We start from the raw sequence: 7357 nt of genomic DNA, 5'->3' as shown, positions 1-7357 counted from the left end.
CATACGGACTCGAAACGTTAACTCTGTATTCCTCTCCACAGATGCTGTCAGACCTATTGAGTTTTTCCAGCAATTTTTGTTTTTGTTTCAGATTTCCAGCATCCGCAGTATTTTGCTTTTATTGCTTATAGGGGCTCTGGTTTTAAATCTTAAAAGATGCTTTTTTGGCCAGCTTCAACATGTTTGGAGATCTAATAGAGAAAATTTTGACTGGGGAATCTGTGTCACAAGTTGATGCCTGAGGTGTACTGGGTGATAGCCATCACACTAATGGCCCATAAGGTTCTTTGTTCTGGTGCAAATGGGCAAAGAATAGTACACAAGTGTCTAGAGATGGCTCTTATTTTCACGAGGAGGTGGCCACCTCCTTTGTGTTGCTGTCTAATCAAATTATTCAGGTAAGTCCAACGTGTCCTATGTAGATGAATGCAGTCTTATATCAAACATTTACAATTAATTCCTGTTGTGGCTTAGTATTCTGAACTAATGGCTCAGTAGACAATCCAAGGGATTATCAGTTACACCTGTTTACCTATTTTATTGGTGGAAATATGAATATTCTGATTTGAGAGCTTTGGACTCCATATTCACTAAATCACGAAATCTGCTTATTTCCATCTCCATAACATCACTCAGTCCCTACTTCAGTCCATATGCTTCTGGAACCCTCATCAATGCCTGAATCACCTCCAATCAGGGACTCAATCAGTGTCCCTTTGTTAGTGTCAACCATGGCTCAGGTGGTTGCACACTTGCCTCTGAGTCAGAAAGTTTCAGGTTCAAATCTCTCTCCAGAGGTTAAATACATAGACTGACACTCCAGAGAAGTGCTGTGCTGCACTGCCTGAGATGTAGCCTTCAGATGAAATATTAAACTCTGGTTCTGCCTGCTCTCGCAGAAGATCCCTTGGCACCATTTCAAAGAACATAAGAAATAGAAGCAGGTGTAGACCATACGGTCCTTTGAGCCATTCAGTATAATCATGGCTGATGATCTGCCTCTACACTTTCCTGCCTACTCCCCATATTCTTTGATTTATGAGAGAACAAAAATCTGTCTATCTCAGCCTTAAATATATTCAACAATGGAGTATCCAAAATTCTATCACATAGAGAATTCCAAAGATTCACAACCCTTTGGATGAAGAAATTTCTCCTCATCTCAGTTCTAAATGATTGACTGCTTATCCTGACACTGTTGCTGTGTTCTTGACTTCACAGCCAAGGCAAACAGCCTCTCTATGTCTACCACCTCAAGCCCCTACAGAATCTTGTATATTTCAATGAGATCATCTATCATTCTTCAAAACTCCAGAGGGTATAGGCCCAAATTCCTAAGCTTCTTGTCAGAGGATAACTCTCTCATCCCAGGAACCCATCTTCGCGGTTCCTGATTTGGTGTTGCTAGCGAGGAGGAAAACTAATAGCACTGGTCAGGAAATCACAAGAAAATTTTGATTTTCCAACAATGTAAATTAACTGTCAGGAAAGATTGAACAGGCTGGGACTTTTTTTTCTAGAAAAGTGAAGGCTGATGGGGTGACCTGATAGAGGTCTTTAAAATTATGAAGGAGTTTGATAGAGTAGATATAGTGAATATGTTTCCATTTGTGGGGGAGTCTAAAACTAGGGGCCAGAAATATAAGATAGTTGCTAATAAATCCAATAAGGAATTTAGGGGGAACTTCTTTAGCTAGAGAGTGGTTAGAATGCGAACCTCCTACCACATGGAGAAATTGAAGCAACTAGCATAGATACATTTAAGGGGAAGCTAGAGAAGCACATGAAGGGGAAAGGAAAAGAATGATTTATTAATAGGGTAAGAGGAAGCTCATGTAGAGCATAAAAACCAGCATAGACCAGTTGGACTGAAACAAAAAAGCAGGGGTTATGGGCCCATAAGTCGAAGGCTGAGAATTCTGCAGTGAATAACTCACCTCCTGACCCCCCAAAGCCTGTCCAATATCTACAGGACACAAGTTAGGAGTGTGATGGAATACTCTCCATTTGTCTTGATGAGTGCAGCTCCAACAACACTCTAGACGCTTGATGCCATCCAGGACAAAGCCTGCTTGATTTGCACCCATCCACCGCCTAAAGAATTCACTCCATCCACCATCAATGCACAGTGGCAACAGTGTGTACCATCTACAAGATGCACTGGAGCAACTCACCAAGCCACCTTCAACAGCACCTTCTAAACCTGCGACCTCTATCATCTAGAAGGACAAGTTCAGTAGATGTATGAGAACATCACTGTCTGCAAGTTCCCCTTTTAAGTTACACATCATCCTGACTTCACTGTCATTGGGCCAAAAATCTGGAACTCCCTAACAGCATTGTGGGTGTACCTACACCACAAGGATTGCAGCGGTTCAAGAAGGTGTATCCCCGTCACCTTCAAAAGGGCAATTAGGGATGGGCAACAAATGATGCCCTTGCCAATGACTGTCGCATCCCATGACCGAATAAAAAAATGTTGAATAAATCCTGAGCAAAGTTGCTAAAATTCTGCTGATAAAGCATCTTTAAAAAGAGCTAATAGCAATATATTTACAAAAACATAGATCAAAAAAAACTATTTAGCTCATCAAACTAGTTTCTTCTTTCAACCATAAGCAATCTGCCCTGTCACAAAATTCAGTCAGTCAGCTAACTGACCAGATTGAACTGAAAGTCGTCTTGGCACAAGACAATGTCTTTGCTCACTGAATCACTGACAGAGCAATTATAGAGTCATAGAAGTCTACAGCACAGGAAAAGGCCCTTCAACCCATCGAGTCTGCGCTGTCAAACAAGTACCTAACGATTCTAATCCCATTTTCCAGCACGAGGCCCATAGCCTTGTATGCCATGGCATTGCAAGTGCACATCCAAATACTTCTTAAATATTATGAGGGTATCTGCCTCTACCACCCTTTCAGGCAGTAAGTTCAAGATTCCCACCACCCCCTGGGTGAAAAAGTTCTTCCTCACATCCCCTCTAAACCTCCTACCCCCTACCTTAAATCTATGCCCCCTGGTTATTGATCCCTCCACCAAGAGGAATAGTTCCTTCCTGTCTACCCTATCTATGCCCCTCATTCTTTTATACACCTCAATCATGTCCTCCCTCAATCTCCTCTGCTTCAGGTAAAATAACTCCAGTCTGTCCAATCTCTTCTCATAACTAAAACTCTCCAGCCCAGGAAACGTCCTGGTAAATCTCCTCTGCATTCTCTCTAGTGCAATCACATCCTTCCTATAGTGCGGATTCCAGAACTGCATGCAATACTCTAGCTGTGGCCGATCCAGCGTTTTATACAGTTCTAGCATAGCCTCCCTGCTCTCATATTCTATGCCTCGGCTAGTAAAGGCAAGTATCCCATATGCCGCCTTAACCACCTTATCTACCTGTCCCATAATCTTAAGGGACCGGTGGACATGCACACCAATGTCCCTCTGATCCTCGGTACTTCCCAAGGTCCTACCATTCATCATTCTTAACGTATAACAACTAAAGGGCAAGCAAAGGAAATTATGTTATTGGAGGCAGGTTTGGGGACAAACATCTGGGAAAGTTCCAATAAGTAACGTTTGGTTGGGATCCCAAAGTGCTCTGCCAACTTTCCCCGGGCTGGGATTGGAGAGCACTGAAGTTGTTGAGAAGCCACTTAAGAGGATATTTAGCACTGAATTCTGGATTTCCCAACCATGGAAGCTGTCTCTCGATCTGTCAGCGTGAAACTAAGAGGTTGGGAAGGTTTTTGTCAGTTATACTGAAGTGCTCAAGCCATTGACCGGTAAGGGGCTGCTGTTGAAGGCAGTTCTTCTCTCAGAGTGTGCCATCACTGCTTGACAGGTGATTACCAATATCTTAGAAGGCACTTCACCTGTTTGCACTTCATGCATCTTCTGCCACACTTCCCTGCTGTCAGCTTTCACCTGAACATGGGAGCAACTTATGCAGCTCCACCTTCCACCACCACTAACAGCGACAACAGCAATAGAAGCAACAGCAGCAGCTGCCTTCTGCTCAGCTGTGTGTCATTCCACACTGAGATCCAACTAGAAGGAGGTATACAAGCAGAGGATTGGCTCTCTCAATCTAAGTACTAGCACCTCTGGAGGCTCCAGCTGTGACAGCAGATCACTGCTGACATCTGCAGCCCCCTGGAATAAGACCACCTCCTCAGTGGAGCAGATGGGTACATATTTCCAATGGCTGGCGAGTGTACCCTCTAGCTCCCACCCCTCAGGTTTCTGCTTCTTGCCAATTTTTGCACTCTCTTCTGCAGAGATGTGAGTGTTTGTAATGCCTTGTGTGGAGAGGAGGGAATTGTAAAGGGTGAGGCATGGGTGTGAGTGCTGACTGCTTAGAAGAAGGCACATGCAGGGAGAGAATTGAGTGAAGCTGCAAGTTATGTTGACCTGAGGAGTGCTACACAGGAGAATGCTGGGAAAGTCAGAGCGTAAGACTTGGCACCTGAAAGTGTTATGCCACTCACCTGCCATGGTCTCCTGAGGTTCTGGATCCTCTTGGTGCACTGCCTCCAGGCTGGAGGGAGCACACTCCTGGTGCTGACTTCTTCAGCCACTTCCTTGGTTGGAGAGCTCACCCACTTCAGCTCCTCAGATCCCTCAAGTGGATCCCCAGGTAAGAATGAGAGACCCGAAGAGCAACCTTCCCAAGTCTCCTCTCCATTCCAGTGGGTGCTGCAGCCTGAAAAATGTAAGTGGTGCTGAGCTTTCCTGAAACATGCTGCATTCCTTACTTTGACAGAATGGATGTATCATCCCAACCATCCATCCTCCCTAATTGGTTGTGGAGCTCAGAGGTGGGCTATTAATTGGTTTGTTCTAATAAAGAGCAACCACAAAACCAGTGAGCGTTGACTGATATCCCTTGATTGATATCCCCTCCTTTAAGTTCCTTCTTGACTCTCTCATCTATGACCATTCCTGATCTTTCCTTCTTTAGATTGGTGTCTCTTTTTCCTTACACTTCTTTGCTGGTCCTTGGGGCACTTTCCTAAGTTAAATCTGTTCAATTAATGTAAGTAGTACTTTATACAACAGCTGTGGAGAACATGTTGCCTTAACTAGTGGCAACATTTATTTATCAATAATTTGCATTACTGTGTTGATCCTTGTCTATACTAATTGTGTCCTATGGCTTCAATGAAGTATATGTGCAGAGCCGTGAGCTGAAAAGACAAATCTGTACTGGAAAATATATCTTGATCACACATGAATAATAAAATGGAAATGGATGTTACTAAATGACTGGATGAGACAAATTAACTGTGTTTTTGTATTTGATTGTGCTCTTATAGTCTTGGTATTCTTCCTCAAACCTATCAACACTAATCAGTGTCTACACACTATATGATACATGGGGGAATACCATAGAAATGTATGGTACAGAAGGAGGCCATTCAGCCCCTCATGCCTGTGCTAGCTAAGAAAACATTATCCAGCATAATCCCATTCTCCAGCTTTTGGCCTGTAGCTCTGTCAGCTATAGGACTTCAAGTGCATATTAAAGTATTTTTTAAATGCAATTAGGGCTTTTTGCCTCTACCAGCCTTTCAAGCAGTGAGTTCTAGACACCCACCACCTTCTGGGTGAAGAAGATTCTCAATTCCCCTCTAATCTTTCTACCAATTAAACCTATATCCAATTGGTTATTGCCCTCTCTGCTAAGGGCAATAGGTCCTTCCTATCCATTCTGTCTAGGCCCCTCATAATTTTATATACCTCAATTAAATCTCCTCTGAGCCTCCTCTGTTCCAAAGAAAACAAACCCAGTTCATCCAATTTTTTCTCATAACTAAAATTCTCTATTCCTAGCAACTTCCTTGTGAATCTCGTCTGTACCCTTTCTAGTGTAATCATATCATTCCTGTAATGTGGTTACCAGAGCTACATGTAGCACTCTGGTTGCTGTCTACCTGGTGTTTTATACAGCTCCAGCAGTGCTGGCTGTGAAATGTTTCTATCTACTGGCGTGCAAGCAGATGGCTCCCGTTCTATCTTTTGCCGTGAGAAATCCTGATGCACCTGCCTCAGTCCCTGGAGTCTACTGAGATGTTCTTGCCCTCCAGCCAAAGCTTCAGGTGTGTGTTCCACTGAAACTCTTATGTGGGATTTGGCGTAGCTCAAGAAAAATGATACAACTGCTGGCTATTAAGTCGCTTTGGCAATGTGATTGTAATGTGACCAGTTGCCATGGTCACAAAACCACCAATGGGCCAATGAGCAATAGTCATCATAGGCCAATGACAATGCTGGAAAGGGCTGCATGTTCCTCCTGAGGGTAAGAGAGTTAATTTGCATGCCCAGAAGCTAGTTAATTTGATAAGATGTATTTAGTTTGTAGATAATCTAAACTTCCTTCCTGTTTAAGCAGTTGATTCCATTGCTCAGAGGCTGATTTCTCTACATGTTGAGGAATTGACTCCTTTGCTGAATAACTGATCCCTTAATCTTGAGAGGCTGATCCCAAAATGCTGAGCAACAGAACCCTTCACTGACTGATATCCTGATCTTATTTGAGCGGCTGAGTACTCTTTAAGCAGCTAAACCTTTTTTGCCATGGAGCTGATTCCTTTGATCAGCTATTATTTTTGCTGAGATTGGCTGATTTTTGCTGGGAAGCAGTTCCTTTTTAAGCCTAATACTCAGCTGCTCTGGCAGCACCAGTAAAGAAGGGGGTGAACTCTCTCCATACATAAGGGCAGGCATGCTGAATATTTCCAGCACTTAATTATTTTTATTTCAGATTTCCAGCATCCACAGTATTTTGCTTTTATTTTCCTTTGTTAAAGATCATTCCTCCCTTCTTTTGTTTGCGAAAATTATAACTCACAGGATCAGTGTTCCCTACCCCCACCCCACCATCTACCTGCTTCACATAGATTGGAACAAAAGCAAAATACTATGTATGCTGGACATTTGAAATAACAAAAAAGGCTGGAAATGCTCAACAGGTCAGACAGCATCTGTGGAGAGAGAAACCATCAATGGCCTTTCATGAGAACTGGAACAGGTTAGAAATGTCATAGGTTTTAAGCAAGTGAAAGGGATGAAGGGTGGGAAGAAAAAAGGGAAGATCTGTGATAGGTTGGATCATTGGAAAGATTAAATGACACAGAAAAAGAGATTGTGGTGCAAGGCCAAAGGAATAGGAGTTATAAAGAAACAAAAGATGTATCTAGGAGGTGTGAATGGCAGTAGGGGTGATGAACAGCTGCCGAGAGAAAGCAAAGAAAGAGAAAAGCAAGACAGTAAATCCAAATCCTGCAAAGAGAGATGGGGGGGTGGAATCATCCCAGATTTGAACTAAGTGCGGTAGCGGGAATGAAAAAGACGTTTC

Source organism: Cetorhinus maximus, chromosome 2, assembly GCF_964194155.1.
Source record: "Cetorhinus maximus chromosome 2, sCetMax3.hap1.1, whole genome shotgun sequence".
NCBI classification, from domain to species: Eukaryota; Metazoa; Chordata; class Chondrichthyes; order Lamniformes; family Cetorhinidae; genus Cetorhinus; species Cetorhinus maximus.
The sequence above is the reverse complement of the archived record's forward strand: the minus strand, read 5'-3'. Positions refer to the sequence as shown.